Below are 17,034 nucleotides of genomic sequence, written 5' to 3' on the forward strand. Positions count from 1 at the left end.
CTGGTTACGTGTTTTGGCCCGGATTAGAGCCATCCAACGGGAGTCTGTCTCGTTGAGGTGCCTCATCAACTCCACCTCGAGCTGAAGGGCCTGACCTTCTAATTGCTCAATGTAGGACACACACTCTCTCTCTTGTGAGCGTACAAACACTTTAGCGAAACTCCTGATCACTGCTTTACTTTCCACCCAAAGAGTCCCGGGTGACGAGACCGAGCTGTCATTAATGTTAAAGTACGCCTGCAATTCAGTTTGTAAGTAGTGAGTACAATCTTCATTTTGGAGATGCCAAGCGTTAAATCACCACATGGGACGGAGCCCTATGTTAGCATGCCCTATGCGTGTCAGGAGAGGGGTGTGATTGGAGATTCCTCTTGGAAGAATCTGAACCTTATGAATAACACTGCTTTCTCTAGTGGGAGCAAGGATAAGATCTATTCTAGATTGTATGTGGTGGGCCGCTGATGTGTGAGTCAACTGTTGGCCCGTGGGTGCCGATTTCTCCGTACATCACTCAATCCCAAGGACGTGAGCCAATCTGTTAGGTGCCTCGCTGCTACGTGCCGAGAAGCAGATGGTGGACCTGATGAATTCCTGTCTGGGTCGATGACTGCAATGAAGGCACCCTCTATCACTGTCTGTCCATAAGGAGCTCTAGCAATATCTTTGTCAGTTCCCTTAAGCAGCTTTGTACCATCCCTTGAGGAGCGTAAGCACTCACCAAGTTTATTGGGCAGCCCTCAATCATAGCCACAAGAGCGATTTACCACCCTTGGATGTCTCTGATCACTTTGTCGACCACTGTAGGCATGGGGGGCCTCAGCAAGATTGCTATGCCCCTTGAGTTTTAAGGGTTTTCACCTCATCATCAACCTCAGAGAGGAGAGAGTCATCCTCTGTGATTCGGGCCTTGGCATTGTACAGATCCTGGCACAGCAGCGCGATATCCATTCTGACTTCTATTTTTTCTCAGCTGCCTCTCGTGATGATTGAATCGCTTGCAGAATTGTGGCTAGATCCCCACTTGGTTGAGGGTTGTCTCCCGACTCTACCGGCAGGGCGGTGGTGTACTGATCAATCTTCGTTTGGGCCACAGAAGAGTGGGCCGCTTTGTACTTACCCATGGCTGTTGTATACAGGGATATGGTTTACTTCTTGCGCCTCAAGGTGGGTCCGAACCCTTGTCGCTACAAGGGGGGAAGGGAGTGCCAGATGTAGAGACTCTTACGGAGGATGACCACCAAGAGCTGTGTCGGGGGAAAGCGAGGCCCTCGCTGCACTAATGCTAAAATTGAGACGTCCCAACAAACAGGCGCCTGGTCATCTGCTCCGTTTACTCCTGTTGGTCTCTCAGCAGCACCTGCCCCCCACTCCTGAGGGGGATCGTGGGAGAGGACCAGGCCCAGCATTCCACTGGTATGTATGTTCATGACGACAAATTCATCGACCTCCAAGTGTCCAAGGGGGGCAGTCTTTTTAGTAATGATGCTCTGGGCGCCGGAGAACTGGTGGACCTATCCTATTGAGTTGCACATCTCCCTCTGAAATTCTGGGCAGCAGCGAACATCCAGCAGTAGGTGTCTTTGGCCCTTGGTCAGTCTGCGGCGAAAGAATGAAGAGGAGGGTACATGCTCCGGACGTCTCCAAGGACGCAATCTCAGGATGGGCCCAAAGCTGATGTTCTGGTTACGTCTCCCACCTCACCGGGGGTCCCATCGAAGCCGCCCTCCCCACCTCAGCCTGCACCCTGTTAGGGCCTCTGTGCTTCTCCCATCTTTGCGTCGTGACCCGCAACTCCTCTCGCCCCCCATGGCCCACCCGACTCCACCCTCCTTCGGGATCAGGAGCTTTGCAGGCAAGCGGGGGCCCAGACGCAGGAATCCTCAATACAGTCTGCTCACCTGGAGTCTCGAGCACACGTAGGCCGGCGCTGCCGTCCGGTACGCCTCGGGTACCAGCCTAGGGTGGGAGAGGAGCCCCACCTCTGTGTCCTCCGAAGCGGGACCCAGGGCCTCAGGCCTGTGCGCAGCCAGGCACACACGTCAGGGCCGCCGATGGGTCGCTGGGAAGCTGAGGGCACACCCCCTAGATCTACGGATGCTGGAGGGCTGGATCCTCGGTTGGGCAAGGCGGGGCCCTGGGTGCAGGCCTGCTCCCGCTGCTCATGTGGGCAGGGGCTCAGCTGGAGCACCTTGCTGCCGCCCATATTTTCTTCATCAGGCCCGGCCGCGCCCCGGATCCAGAGGCCAGTGTTTCTTCATTTGGTGGCACCTCCGGGGCCTCGGGTGTCAGGCAACCAGTGGGTCGTCTGATATTGTAGATCTAGGCTTTTAAGGCGGACGAATGAGAGAGGGGTTGGGAACACTTCTAAAGTGTGGCCGCCATCTTGACGTCTCACCCCCCGAATATATCTATTAAAATTAGTGGTTTAATTATCTTGCCTACTGACTTTCTCCCCACCCTTGCGAATGCCAGGCGAGTCTTCCTTTCAGCTTTCTCCTTGTGCAAGACTCAGCTGGCTCAGCCATAGAGCAAACCCATCACTTCCATGACTGCTGGATGCAAAGCTTCACCTCCCTCGGTGTCTGTGCACCTTCCTTGGACATGGCCCTGGAGGTCTCTTTCTATTTCAGCATCCTTCTGTCTATCATAAACCTACTGACTTTACCACCCTCAGCAGCCCGCATCAGCATACCTCCTCTCTTGCTCTGCCACAGCCGCAAGCCAGCCACAATTCAGCCAAAACCACACGCCATCCACATTCAACCTCTGTGCTGTCCGTAGCCACCAAACCTTGCAGTTCAGAGCCTCTGAGCTACAAAACTGGTATATATTGCCCTCATGCTACTCATCTCCTTGTAAGCCCTTACACATCCTAAATATGTTGTTTTTTTCAAAATCAAATCTCCAAGATCCAGTACTGGCTTGAGAACTATAACTCCATACCTTTTAACAGCATTAACAAACACTCCGTTCTTGTCCAAATATTTGTATACACCTTGTTGAAAAATATTGTTTTTTAGGGGGCTGCTTTTAGTTGCTTTCACTGTCGCAATTAGAATGTTTCACTGTGATTCAAGGCATACAATGAAATAGGACTAAATTCCCTGAGAATCTATTGGTGATTCATAGGGTGATCATGAATTTCAGGTCAAGACTAGAGGCCAGCATTATGCATAAATCTTTAATCGCCACACCATTACAGAACTTCAAAGAAAACATTAACCACACTTAAAATTCCAGAACGAGAATCTCACTAGTGTCTATATAAGTCTCAATCCAGCAGCCATCTTCCTCTTTTGTTTGTTGCTTCTTGACAGCTACGTATCTTGTGTGGTTAACTTCTTTAAATGTAGGCCATTTAAAAAAAAGGTATGTTATTATAGTTTGAATTCAAGTTGTCTATTATTAAAGTATTTTTGTTAGTTACAAGTGTATTTTCCTATTAATTGAATTTTGTTGTTCCTAACAATTTACAGGAGTTATAGTTTTATCTTATAGGCTTAATTTAGTTTGCAGTGTATTTCTGAGAAACAGCTGTAGAAACACTTGTTTACTCTTATATTAGAGTAAAATTAGGCATTCTTACCATTTCATTTTATCGTATTTTCCACATAGACCAGCCATGGACGGTATAATACAGCAAACCTTTGCCATAACACTACACTAACAATAACACAAATCAAGCACAGGTAGCCAAATGCTAGGTCGCCATAATGGCAACACCACCAATCATTAATTATAAATAATTGTGATGCTGCATAATAAGAGTATATCAGTGGAGACTATGCCTCCACTACTCCACTATAGGTGGATTGGAAACGTGGCAAGAGCAATATGGGGCACCCTCCTGTTCCAAAGGAACCCTGAAAGGATGGTGTTAATCTGACGGAACCAGCCGTGAGGAATGGCATATGGATAGTTTTGTAACTGATGTAACAGTTGAGGAAGGGAGACCATATTAAAGATACATGATCGGTCCATCAACAATAACGACTGGAGCGACCATGCCCTAATTCTTCCTGTGCCCTGGTCAACGCTGGTTCAATGTTTCTAGTCCAGGCGACTCCCTGTTAGGGGATAAAAATACGCCAGGTATTTGAGGCCCTCTCCTGTGACTCGTATGTCTGGTGCCCACTCAAAAGGTTCCATGTACCTGTTTAAGGACATTAAGGCAGATTTGGACTCATTTATGTAGAGACTTGACGTTTCACAGAATATTTGCATAATCTGAAGAGTGCGTGGGCCAGTAGAGTCAGGGTCTGTCATGGAGAAAAGTATATCGTCTGCATGCAATGCTATCCTGTCTGAGCACACCGGACTCTACTCAAAGCCTTTAACTTTAGCATCCATTCTGGCCCTTACAGCTAAGTGCTCACCCACCAGCCCAAATATTAGCAGGAAGAGAGGACATCACTGGCGTGTCCCCTGATGAATCGGGAAGGTCTCCGATACGTGACCTGAAATGCGGACTGCTGCCTTCAGATTAATGTATAACAAGCATAAATAGGCGGTAAAACTGGGCCCAAATTTAAGTCCCTGCAGCAGGGTGAACAAATACTCCCAAGTCACCGAGTCAAATGCCTTATCCAGATGGGCTGAAAGGATAGCAGCAGGCTGCCCAAGGCGACCTGCGAGTGCAAGGGCTTTTGAGTCTCGCCAATATTATGTTGTGTAGTGCTTCCCGGCATAAAGCCTGCCTGATCAGGGTGTATGAGTTCTGTGATGTGCAGGAGCAATCTACTAGCTAGAGCCTTGGCCAGAAGCTTAGCTTCCATGTTTAGTATAGATCTTGGACGATATGATGTGGAATATTCCGGGGAATGACCCGGCTCAAGTAAAACCACAATCTCTGCATGGAGGGTTGCTTCATCTATAAAGGCATGGACAGCCTGAAAGTTGTGCTTCCCCAACTTAGACATAAATAGTTTAAGAAATTCTCCAGGAAGCACAATTGAGCCTGGGGCTCTACCTGCCTGGAAACCGCCAAACTCCAATGAAAGCTTGGCCTTGGTTAGTTTCTCATCTAGCCCAGCGCGGGCATCATTCAACAGTGTCCACAAGGGCAACGCACCTACAAAGTCAGTGATCTTCTCATGTGGCAGTATGTCCTACCTTGTATACGTTGCCTGAAAGACGTTACAAACCTGAGGACTAGCTCACGCAGAACAGATTTAAAGGCTTCCCAGAGCATTATGGCGCTTGACATTGTGCCTCTGTTAAGTGCAAAGTTCTCCTTAATGCCTCTCACCTGGGTTATTCGGTAAGTAGGATTTTGTGAATTCCATGACGATAAACGCCATTGGATCCTCCACTAAACCCCATAGTCAATGGGGGTTGGTCTGATAGTCCCTGTGCCTGAACTGCTACATCTATGATTCTGTGGTGGGGAGCAAAAAATAGTCGAAACAGGAGAGGGAGCCATGTACCAATGAGAGGTATGTGAAACCGGGATGTGTTAGGTGATGGGCTCTCCACACATCAGTCAATCCCAGGACAGTTGCCATTATGGATAATTTAGATCTACCAGAGCTGGCCGCCCTATCGCCTGTGTGGTATCTATCTATCTGGGAGTCCATCACACCTTTCCAATCACTATCAATCACCGTGAGACCATTCAAAAGGTTTCCCCACATGCGTATGACACTGTCAACTAGGGCCTGTCTCAGGGAGGGGATGCATATATGCAGCATAAACGGAGGGTAAAGTGTGCCTGTCACTATGTATCTGCCTAAACGATCCTTCCAAGACTGCACTAATTGAAATAGTACTGTTTGCTGTATTAAAATACTGTGCCCCTGGACCTCCTTGTGAATCCTGAATGATGTACCTAGTCATACCTGTACCGGGCCAGGCAAGGAGCTTTAGTACCTATAAGATGATTCTCCTGTAACATTAGGGTGCAAGCCCCCGACTTCTTGGCGTACTTTAAGACAGCATCAGGTTTGACCTGGTCGAGGACCTACCACACATTCCATGACTTGACCTAAGGAGGCCTCAGTTCTTTCCATAGTCAGGGAGTTGGAGAATATATATATAAGGGGGGCTGAATGTAGGCAAAGCCGCTGTGTGAGGTGGGACTGTGCTTGTGAACAATAAAGCAAGAACATAAATATCCCCCAAATTTCCCCCCACCCAACTACTTTGTCTAACAGGAACTATATGTCATAGAACACAAAGAAGTGAAGCCCCAACGGTGGGCACTCACTGCCTGCATCCAATGGATCCCTAAATCCTATAGTAACGAATCCCCAGAGATACTACAGTTACTAACTGGGGTTATGCCAGTCAAGCCAAACCATAATCCTCAGTGCACTGTGTAGGACACAGAATGTATGCATAACACTATAACTGCCCATTTGGACGTTACTTCAGAGCAGGGGGAGAGAAACATTGTGCCATACCAGCCTCCCTATACCCTTTATCAGGTCATATGATCCCGCTTTTCACTGCGCCAGGAGAATTGGAACTTATAGTGTCGTTTTTTGGAGGGACTGCGGGTCGGGTCTGCTCTGTGAGGAGTCCGAAGCTATGCACGGCGGGATATGATTTTTTTTTGGATACTCTCTCAACAGTCCAACGAAAACCTCTTCTGGAGACTTAAAGAAGTGTGTCTGTGACTCAAAGACCACCCACAGCCAAGCCAGATAAAGCAGCCTATAAGGCAGTTTAAGTTCCCAGAGCCGTTGTTTGACTGTACTGAACGATTGACACCACTTTTGAATGAGTTTCGTGTAATCAGGGAAGGTCATGATGGTAGATGCTTGGTATGTGATATTGGGTTGTGATCTTGCAAACCTAAGTATTGTGTCCGTGTCTATATAGTTCAGGATCCAGGCACTGATCGGTTATGAGCGTGCTCCCATAGGCGGTTTTATGGTTAGTGCCCTGTGTGCCCTTTCTACCACAAAAAACGAGGATAAGGTTCCATCATGTACCACAGAGGGGAGCCACTGGGTTAAGAATGCGTCCACAGACCACTCCTCACATCCTTCAGGGAAGCCCATGAATCTCACATTATTACACCGGGCTCTTCCTTCTGCATCTTTGACTTGCAGGGCCAGCTCTTTAGTCACTGCTTCGGGTTTCTGTACTTTTCTTTGGAGGATAACAACTCTCTACTCCCAAGATCCTTGTCTCAGTGATCCGTTTGATGTCTCTGCGAAGGTCCTGACGGAGCAGAGTGACATCCTAACCAACCGCCCTGACCTTGGTGTCCAGCATATCACAGGATTGCGTGGTAGAGGCCAGCAGCGTTACATTATCATGACTTGTTATTGATTGATCACTGGGTCCAAGGGTTTGTGCCATGCTGCTGGGCTGTCCATATTTATCCATTGTGCTTTGTTTCAGCCAGTCGGTGGTTTATCCCTGGTCATGGTAGACCTGCCAGACCCCAGAGGGAACATGTGGCGGCACAAGCAGTCAGCTGTCTGTGATGTAGAGTCAAGTACCACAAGGCTTGGGGTTGGCCCAGTAGGCTGCATGCTCACCAAAGGTACCCTCACAGCCGGCAACGCCCACCACAACCGGCACCCCCATCAGCCACCCTGCCCGTAGATTTGTCCGCCAGGAAATTTGGGCCTCAGCATATGTTATGTGTGGGTGGCCCACCCTGTGTAAATGCTATTCTGGAGGGGCCAGTGGGAGGCAGTCAGCACACATTTCAGGTCACCAGAGTCAGCCAAGCACCTCCAGTGCCATAGTTGTTATGGCACCTGGAGGGCCCCGTCTCACCAGTGCACCAGGACCTTGGGCAATACCTCCATCCACAGTGTGCTCCACCATGACTAGGCGCGACCTGCCGGTGGCTATAGTGTTAGGCCTGGTCCCACGAAGGGTGGGGGCTCTAACTGTCAATTCACAATCAGAGCATTCCCTCAGGTGTGGACAGGCGCAGTCCCGCCACAGATATTGATGTTTATAGTGGCAAATCCTGCTGTGGTGGAGGTTACCAGCAAACAGATTGTCAGTGGGTAAAGTCAAGTGGCAGCTCATCCACTAACAATTTTAGCTGCAAGTGTTACCTTTGTCACCAAACAGCTGCCGCCATCACCACAGCGGCGACGGCTGCTGCGCTGAAACCCGGGCGTATGCCGGGACTGCACTCCTCAGTCCTTCGTGGGGACCCACAGCACATCTCTGGCTGGTTCAGGGCTAGGAAGCAAGAGCACCCAGAGCAGGGGAATACAATTGGGTGTGGGCTGCCACACCCTCAGCCGCAGCAAGGACTCCGGCAGCACTGCCTGCTACAGCTTCAGTCCAGCCACATTGCTGCCCAGGTGCCGCACAGGGTGTCTGATCCAATGGGGCTCAGGCCTCTCCAAGCTCCAATGGGGAGCGCAGGTCAGCACTCCGACTCTGGCACAGGCCGGCTGCCCCATCAGGTCCCACTAGCCACCCCAGCGCTCCACGTCAAGGTCCGTCCCAGTGCCACCAAACCAGGGGGAATGAGGCAGCTGTTGTAGGGCACTAGCGTCCTCCTCAGCGGGGCGCTACACCAGGAGGGTTTTCCCAAAGTTGCAGCCCTGACTAAGTGGTGGCGTCCTCAGCCCCGGGCTACATTACCACTCCGGTGCTGCTATCTTGCTGATGTCAGCTGGGCGCATCATGGTCCCGACTTCCACCAGCCTCTGGCAATCGTCCTCGCATAATGGGGCCTCGATGGGTGTCACTCTGTCCAGGGGTTGACCCGATGTGTTTCTCGGGCTCAAAAGGGGCTTGGTGCAGGAAAATGCAGAAGATAGATTTGTGACTTTCGGGAGTGTCCCTAATGTGCGCCTGCCACATCTTGCCGGTAAGTCACAAACTCAGCTTGAGACATCTCTCTGAAGCAAAGCAGACAGTGAACATTGTGACGGTGCTGGCCAGGGGAGCCCCTGCACTGCCTATGCCAAGTGCATCAGCAGTGCAGGTGCCCCTCTTGGACCCTGCACCCTATTTCTCTGCCAGCCTTTTCATGGCAGTGCTACCGCCATGAAATCGCTGGTTGAGATCGAAGTCGTAATCCCTTTGCGGGTTAGGACCGCCATGACCACCAGACCACTGGGACGATTAATCTTGGTAGTGTTGTTGGTCCAACCACGGCGCAACCGCCGTGGTCGTTATATGGTGCTCGGACCACCATTGAGAACCGGGCAGTCATGAGACCGCCAGGTTCGTAATGAGGCCCTATGTCTTCTTCGATATTCTATCCAAAATTTGATGAACATGCTAAGTAATGTATGGTCCGTGCTTGAAAGAGTATGAAACTTGGATGGAAGAGTTTAAAAATGATGGGGTAACACAATTGTTGATTTCATACACTGGACCTAATAATCCAGTAATTTCAGCTTCAATAGCACGTTTGGTGAGAAATTGTATGCTTGAGGCAGGGGCAGACATGTAGAAATTTGGCACGCATCCTGTGAGAGGTGCGATGGGGAGTAAAGTTTTCTCATCAGGTGGTCAGGTAGAGGAGATATTAAAAGCGGCAGATTGATCTAATGCAGATGTGTTTGCAAATTTTTATTTAAAACCTATGGAGCATGTTTCATCTGTTGTGTTTTCACATCTTTGAACATGCATAATGCTATCCTCCAGTCTTGACATGAAATGTAGAAGTTTGCGAAGAGAGAATCTGGATTTCATTAAAGACACTGAGACTAGCATTGTCCCACCCTTCCTTCCCAGGTAAATATTATTTTGAAGGACGAATGGATATATAGAAAACAAAAAAACATAATAGAATGTTGGACATGATTTGTGAGCATGTTTTTTTTCAAGGACCAGTTTACATTTATTCCAGTGTTACCTTTTAGCACAGTAAGAATGGAGATTTATGGTGTAAAAGACGTGGGAGTCTTTTACGTTTGATTGCTGTTTTACAAATTGATCCAAGTTTATTGTGACTGAGCAGCTTAAAAGAGGAAGTTGGCTGCTGGGTTGAAACTTATGTAGACTCTAGTAATATTCTGGTTCTGGAATTTTAAGTGTGGTTAATGTATTCTTTGAAGTGCTCCAATGGAGTGGCAATAAAAGACATGCATAATTCTAGCCTCAGTGTCTTTAATGATTCTTTCTTCACAAACCTGGAGAATTTACATTCTTCCATGCAGCATTCTGACTTCACTGTAGTGGTATCCTTTTCAAGGACTTATAACCATCTAGAGAGTGGTGAGATTCCTTAACTCAACGTGAAACTCCACTTCCTTCACTATTTAATACTTTCTTTGCTTTACAGCAAAGATTATTCCACAAAGCACTAGGTTATAGCTTTTTAAGATCCAGAGGGGTTTAACTAAAACGTTTCTTTCTCTGCTGTTTGGCTCTATCCTGATTCCATCCACTTCATCCCTCTCCTGATTAAAACGAAACACACCCCTGACATTCCTTTGCTATCTCCTCAATGATGTAAAGTACCATAGTGTGTTTTGAAACCTTTATGACATGTGGGTACAGGAATAAAATATCAGACCAGCATTCTTGTGGCTAAACTGTCAAACATATTTCCCTTCCTCTACTAAAAGTCTGCTAAGCATAGATTTGGGCTAACCTGTCAATGACAAATCCTTTAATTAGGGCACTCATTATTGTCTTCATTGTAATTCTGATATGAGTGGAAACAGTTGTTCTTGCCTGCATTGAAATCAGTTGAGAGTTTTAAAAAAACTGTATTTTTGATTTCCCCATGCACATTTCAGCCAGTTGCGTAGCTTAGTCAGTGAGATTTGGGAGTGTGATTCTCAAATTCCCAACTAAAAAGCAGTTGGCTTCAAGGTGGGGAGGTGAGATGACCAAATTTCGGGATGGACTGTTTCCACGAGGAACAGGGTCACTACTGCTTTGCATTAGGTTAAAGTGGCACAGTGGGCCAAAAATCATGGGCTGGAATGCTACCCAGAGCGATTGTCACTGTTTAGACTGTTTGCAAACATTCATCCATCACCTTTTGGGTGTTTGAGTGCCAGTAGTATGGCTGGAAACTTGAGGCTGGCATAGCTTTCCAAGTATACTACTGTCAATGTTTGTGCATTACCAAAAGTAGTACATTTGCACCCATTCAAGGAGTAATCATACGGGTGAAGATTTACAATTTTTTTGGGTAAACTAGTCATTATATATATTTATGACCACGATCCAAAAAATGAACACGTTTAACTATTAAGTGAAATGAGAACATTGAAAAAAGCCAACACAGACATAGCAGACCCAACTCAGTGAGACAGATGTACAAAGCAATTTAACGGCTGCAAACTGCCCAATTTTCAGAATTGGGCCATTTACAACTGAAAAATGCTTTATATGATGTAGAAAATGCAATTTGGTAACTTGTAACCAAATCCCATTTTGAATATGCAATTCATTATTTGGAAGGGGTGTGTTTAGGGCATCCCTTGCAAATACCGGATCAGTATGGTGTGTATTACTCTTGTGCGACTGAATTCCGGTCGCAAAACAGTAATATTTTACTGGTGGTGGCCCGTTTGCAGAGGAGAATGGGTCCCCCAGGGAACCCTTCTCCTTTGAGAATGTAAATAATAATATTATTTAAGAGCAGGCAGTGGTCCAGAAGACCACTGCCTACTCTTAAGAAATTAAACTTCATTGTTTCATTTTTTAATGTTTTTAAAGCATCCCGTTTTTCTTTAAGAAAACAAGCTGCATTAAAAAAATTGCTGATCTCAGCAGGCCACCATCCATGTGATGGCTGTGACTCTTAATGGGTTGCAAACTGCGCCCTACCTCATTAATATTCATGAGGTAGGTTGATTTGCGATCCACAAGAAATCCCTAAATGAAACTCAATGAGTTCCATGCATTAGGAATACTGTTTTTCTAATTGCGGTTTGTAAGATACGTCCCTTCCCATCCCACCCGGGCCTGGCAGTTCTCTCTAGGAACACATGACTTCCATAAAGCACAGTATAGTGGCACTGCACACACTCTTCTTCACTTCTGTTACAAGAAGACCCGATTGTAGAGTTGGAAAATCAGGGCATGTGGGCAAGGCTCCATGCTTTTAGTCCTTGCCTTTTACAAATCATTTTATCCTGTGACCGACAGCTCCATGTACTAAGCCCGAGTTGTAAATAGAGGAGATAGGGCAGGTAAATATTAAGGGAAGCCAAGCCAATTCTTAGCATTGGGTCTGGCTTGACCATAAGAGTCCGTGCACTAACAGAATCAAGAAAACAATTGGCATGTATATTATGCAACAAACATAATGTAAAAATATGCTACAATCTCTTCAGAATTCAAAACAAAGGATTTAACATGCAGAAGCATTTTACCTAGATAGGTCAGATTATATCACTGCTTAGTCAGACATTTATTAAAAGTCTTAGTTTTTAGAAACATTCATGGCTGTCCCCCAATTACAATGTCATTGCTCTGACCCTGCTTCTGGCGGACAGGTCGCTTCCTCCTCACCTCTGCTATACTCAGCTGCCATCCTAATTTGGTAATTTAATTTTTTCCCCGTTTATTCGGCTCTGCCTTGCCACTGCGTCCCCACAGCCCCGTCCTCCTCCCCCCTCCCTCCACCTCGATTCTCAGTTCCATCTTCCCTTTTTTCCCCGCCTCAGAGCCCTGCTGCCCCGCCCCCCCTGCTCTTCCATTGGTCGATTCCCCCCCTCATCCCAGCTGCCACTCCCTCCCACCTCCCCTCTTATGCCGGCCGCAGCGTGGTGAAGGTAGCGACCTCTGACCCTGCTTCTGGCAGACAGGTCGCTTCCTCCTCACCACCGCTACACTCAGCTGCCATCCTAATTTGGTAATTTAATTTTTTCCCCGTTTATTCGGCTCTGCCTCGCCGCTGCGTCCCCGCGTCCCCGCCCCCCTCCCTCCACCTCGATTCTCTGTTCCATCTTCCCTTTTTTTCCCGCCTTAGAGCCCTGCTGCCCCGCCCCCCCTGCTCTTCCATTGGTCGATTTCCCCCCCCTCCTCGCAGCTGCCACTCCCTCCCTCCTCCCCTCTTATGCTGGCCGCAGCATGGGCGCGCCAAAGGCAAGCCCGTCCGCGCCCGTCCGCGCCAAGACCGCGCCCAGCGTCAGACACCCTGGCCAACACGCCCCCGTACCACCAATCACCACTACACTGCCTACGAACTCCCGCCCTCAATCCAGGACGCTCCTCCATCTGCTTCCAGTCCACCCCGACGCGCACCAAAGGACCCTTGTCCTGCAAAGCCTGCAATTTCACCTGCAACCTAACCTCCAAGCTCCAACTCAAAGCCTCAGACAGCTGCCTAAGGTGCATCCTGCTTAACACCCACTCCGTCCAAAAGCATGCAATCGAACTCTGGGACTACTGACCACATCCTCGCCCGACGTCGCATTCCTCACCGAAACTTGGATGAATTCGGCCTCAGAACCAGACATAGCCATAGCCATACCAGAGAACAACAAGATCACCAGAAGAGAACAAACCAGGAGGAGGAATCGCAATAGTCCACAAAAACACCAGAAGAGTCTCCACCAGCTCCCACGACACCATCAAATCCACCGAGCACCTCCATCTCAAAATCCACATCAACGCCAACACCACCCTCAGAGGAACACTGATCTATAGACCCCCAGACCGCAGTTCTGCGACGACATCGCTGACACCAACAGCTGCCAAGCCCTCGCCTCAACGGACTACATCCTCCTCGGCGACCTGAACTTCCACCTAGAAAACAACAACGATATCAACACCACCAACCTAATCGACACCCTCGCCAACCTTAGCCTCAAGCAACTCGTCATGTCACCCACCCACACCACACACACTCGACCCCATCTTCTCAGCCAGCAACCACGTCTCCTTCAGCCACACCACCGAACTCCTGTGGACCGACCATCGCTGCATCCATTTCTCCTTTCAGAAGCCGGTCACTCACCACCTCACCACTAAACCCCCCGCCACTACTGGAACAGAATCTCAGCAGAACAGCTGATCTCCATCCTCACCCAGGCACCCCCTCCCAGGACCCGGGACCCCAGCACAGCCGCCACCTACCTGCACAAATGGCTAGAAGACTACGCCAACACCCTCGCACCACTCAAACAACCCTCAGACTCCCACCACAGAACAAAGGCCAGCTGGTTCACCCCCAACATGCAGGCCTCCAAACGGGAATGTCGAAGAATGGAGAAGACCTTGTGCCTTGCACCCACCGAATCCAACCACACCGCCCTCAAGACTGCCATCCGCAAACATCACCAGCTGATCTGCACTACCGAAAGAACCAACTACAAAAGCCGAATAGACACCAACGCCCACAACAACAAAGAGCTCTTCGGCATCATCAAAGAACTCTCCAACCCCAGGACCTGCTCACACGAACCCTCGCCATCACAGGAACTCTGCAACTCCCTCGCCACTCACTTCCGTCGAAAGGTCAAAGACATCCACAACAGGTTCGAACCCCAGACCCATCAGCCAACCACAGACAACCAAGATCCCGACACATCAAACAACACCAACCCTCTATGCTCCTGGACCCACGTCAACAATGAAGACACCATCAACACCATGGCCTCCATCCACTCCGGCTCCCCCTCGTACCCCTGCCCGCACCAGATCTTCAACAAAGCCAGCGACATCATCGCACCCCACCTCTGCGCAATCATCATCAGCTCCTTTGAGACAGCCACCTTCCCGGAGAGATGGAAACACGCCGACGTCAACGCCCTTTTGAAGAAACCCAAAGCAGATCCAGATAACCCCATTAACTACCGACCTATCTCCCTCCTCCCCTTCCCAGCGAAGGTCATCGAAAAAATCGTGAACAGTCAACTTTCCCGCTACCTGGAAGACAGCCAAGCGCTCAATACCTCCCAATCCGGATTTCGCAAGAACCACAGCACAGAGACCGCACTCATTGCTGCCACAGATGACATCAGGACCATGCTTGACAAAGGCAAAACCGCAGCTCTCATCCTCTTGGACCTTTCCGCAGCTTTCGACACCGTCTGTCACCACACCCTTCAAACATGCCTCCACAACACCGGGATCCGCGGCAAGGCCCTCGACTGGATCTCCTCTTTCCTCTCCGGCAGAACCCAGAAAGTCCGCCTTCCGCCCTACTTGTCCGAATCCTCCAAAACCGTCTGTGGCGTCCCTCAAGGATCCTCCCTCAGCCCAACACTTTTCAATGTTTACATGACTCCCCTCGCCAACATCGCATGATCCCACAACATCAACATAGTATCCTACACAGACGACACCCAGCTGATCATCTCCCTAACGAAAGACCCCACAACAGCAAGAAACAACCTCCACAAGGGACTTCACGCTATCGCCGACTGGATGGAATCAAGCCGCCTCAAGCTAAACACAGACAAAACAGAGGTCCTCATCCTCAGCAGCAACCTCTCCGCCTGGAACGACTCCTGTGGCCTACCTCCCTCGGAGCAGCCCCCACACCCACCACCCAAGTACGGAACCTGGGCATCATCCTTGACTCAGCACTCAGCATGACTCAACAGGTCAACGCAGTCTGCTCTTCCTGCTACAACTCCCTCTGCGTGCTCCGCAAGATCTTCAAGTGGATTCCCGTTGAAACCAGAAAAACAGTCACCCACGCCCTATTCAGCAGCCGACTGGACTTCGGCAACGCACTCTATGCAGGAACCACGACCAAGCTACAAAAGAAAATGCAACGTATCTAAAACGCCTACGCCCGACTCATCCTTGACGTCCCACACCGCAACCACATCTCAGCCCATCTCAGAGAGCTACACTGGCTACCCGTATCGTAGAGGATCTACTCACCCACGCACACAAAGCCCTCCACAACACAGGTCTGGCCTACCTCAACGACAGACTCACCTTCCACACCCCCGCCCGCCAGCTCTGCTCCGCCAGCCTCGCCCTCGCCTCCGTCCCCCGCATTCACCGCACCACCACCTGAGGAAGATCCTTCTCTTACCTCGCCGCCAAGACCTGGAACTCCCTACCGTTCCAACTACGCCAGACCCAAGACCTCCTGGCCTTCAGAAAACAGGTGAGTAGCACGCTTTATAAATTGTTTGATTGATTGATTAAGCATGTAAACCCTAAACGTTACCTACATTCATATTATAGATGGAAATCAATATCAGAGGTGCTTGCTCAGTGCACATCCCGAACTCAAGTATTTAAAAGTGTGCCTAGGATCACACAATTTGGATAAGCAGGGATGCCGTTATTGCTTCCAGGTGATCTATTTTCACGTTTTGAAATTCAGCCACGTTGTTTAGTCTTTCATTCTTGGCTCACAATGACAAAAACCAACACAAAGGTAGCAGAATTGACTCGGGACCCATCTACCAAATGAAGAACGCATGTTTTGGGGGTGGGGGGGGCGGGAGTGTCACACCCAAAACAACTGCCCCTAGCACTAACCCTGTGATTTCAGAATATAACACCTGCCAAAAAATGCTTAGGGGAAATAATTTGAAAGTAGCAAAAACCTATGGGAATTACTGGACAAGCACCTATTTCAGAGGTTATTCCACATTCCCCAGGGGATTACTTGTAATCCTGCACCATGGAAATTCTTATCCCCACAGGATCAGAACTCTGCACCTCTGATAAGGAGGGCCAGTAAGTCAAATGCAACTTTTGCCTTTTTCTGAGCGCTAATTATGCAGGAAGTGTACTCCTAAGCTTATTCTCTGGAATTGGAGGTAAAAGAATTAACATTTTCTTTAGGGTGCTACAGCAACAATTGGAAGAAGGCAAGTTTGGACTATTACTAAAATTACTTGTAACCTTCACACTAACAATCCATGGGGCATATTTAAGAGCTCCTAGCGCCACTTTAGCGCCAACATAGCATAATTTTTTTACGCTAAGGCAACACTAAAGTGGCTTTTCCCACTTGCCATATTTACAAAGTGGCACAGTGCATGCATTGCGCCACTTTTTACCCTCTTGCGCCACATTTTGCCTGCGCCAGGCATAATGTATGCAAGCGGGTTGTTCCCAAATTAGGGGGGGTGAAAAATAGCGCAACAAACTCTAAAAGATTTATTTGCAACATTTTTTCAGCATTTTTAACGCCTGCACAGAGCAGGCATTACAATGAGG

The 17,034-nt window shown here is 48.8% G+C and overlaps 1 protein-coding gene across 3 annotated transcripts in view; it reads left to right on the plus strand.

Moving 5' to 3' along the window:
• RGS7BP (regulator of G protein signaling 7 binding protein) overlaps positions 1-17,034 on the plus strand; it is a 657,220-nt gene that overhangs the window by 75,139 nt on the left and 565,047 nt on the right. The window lies entirely within an intron of this gene.

This window comes from Pleurodeles waltl, chromosome 1_1 (genome assembly GCF_031143425.1).
Source record: "Pleurodeles waltl isolate 20211129_DDA chromosome 1_1, aPleWal1.hap1.20221129, whole genome shotgun sequence".
Classification (NCBI taxonomy): domain Eukaryota; kingdom Metazoa; phylum Chordata; class Amphibia; order Caudata; family Salamandridae; genus Pleurodeles; species Pleurodeles waltl.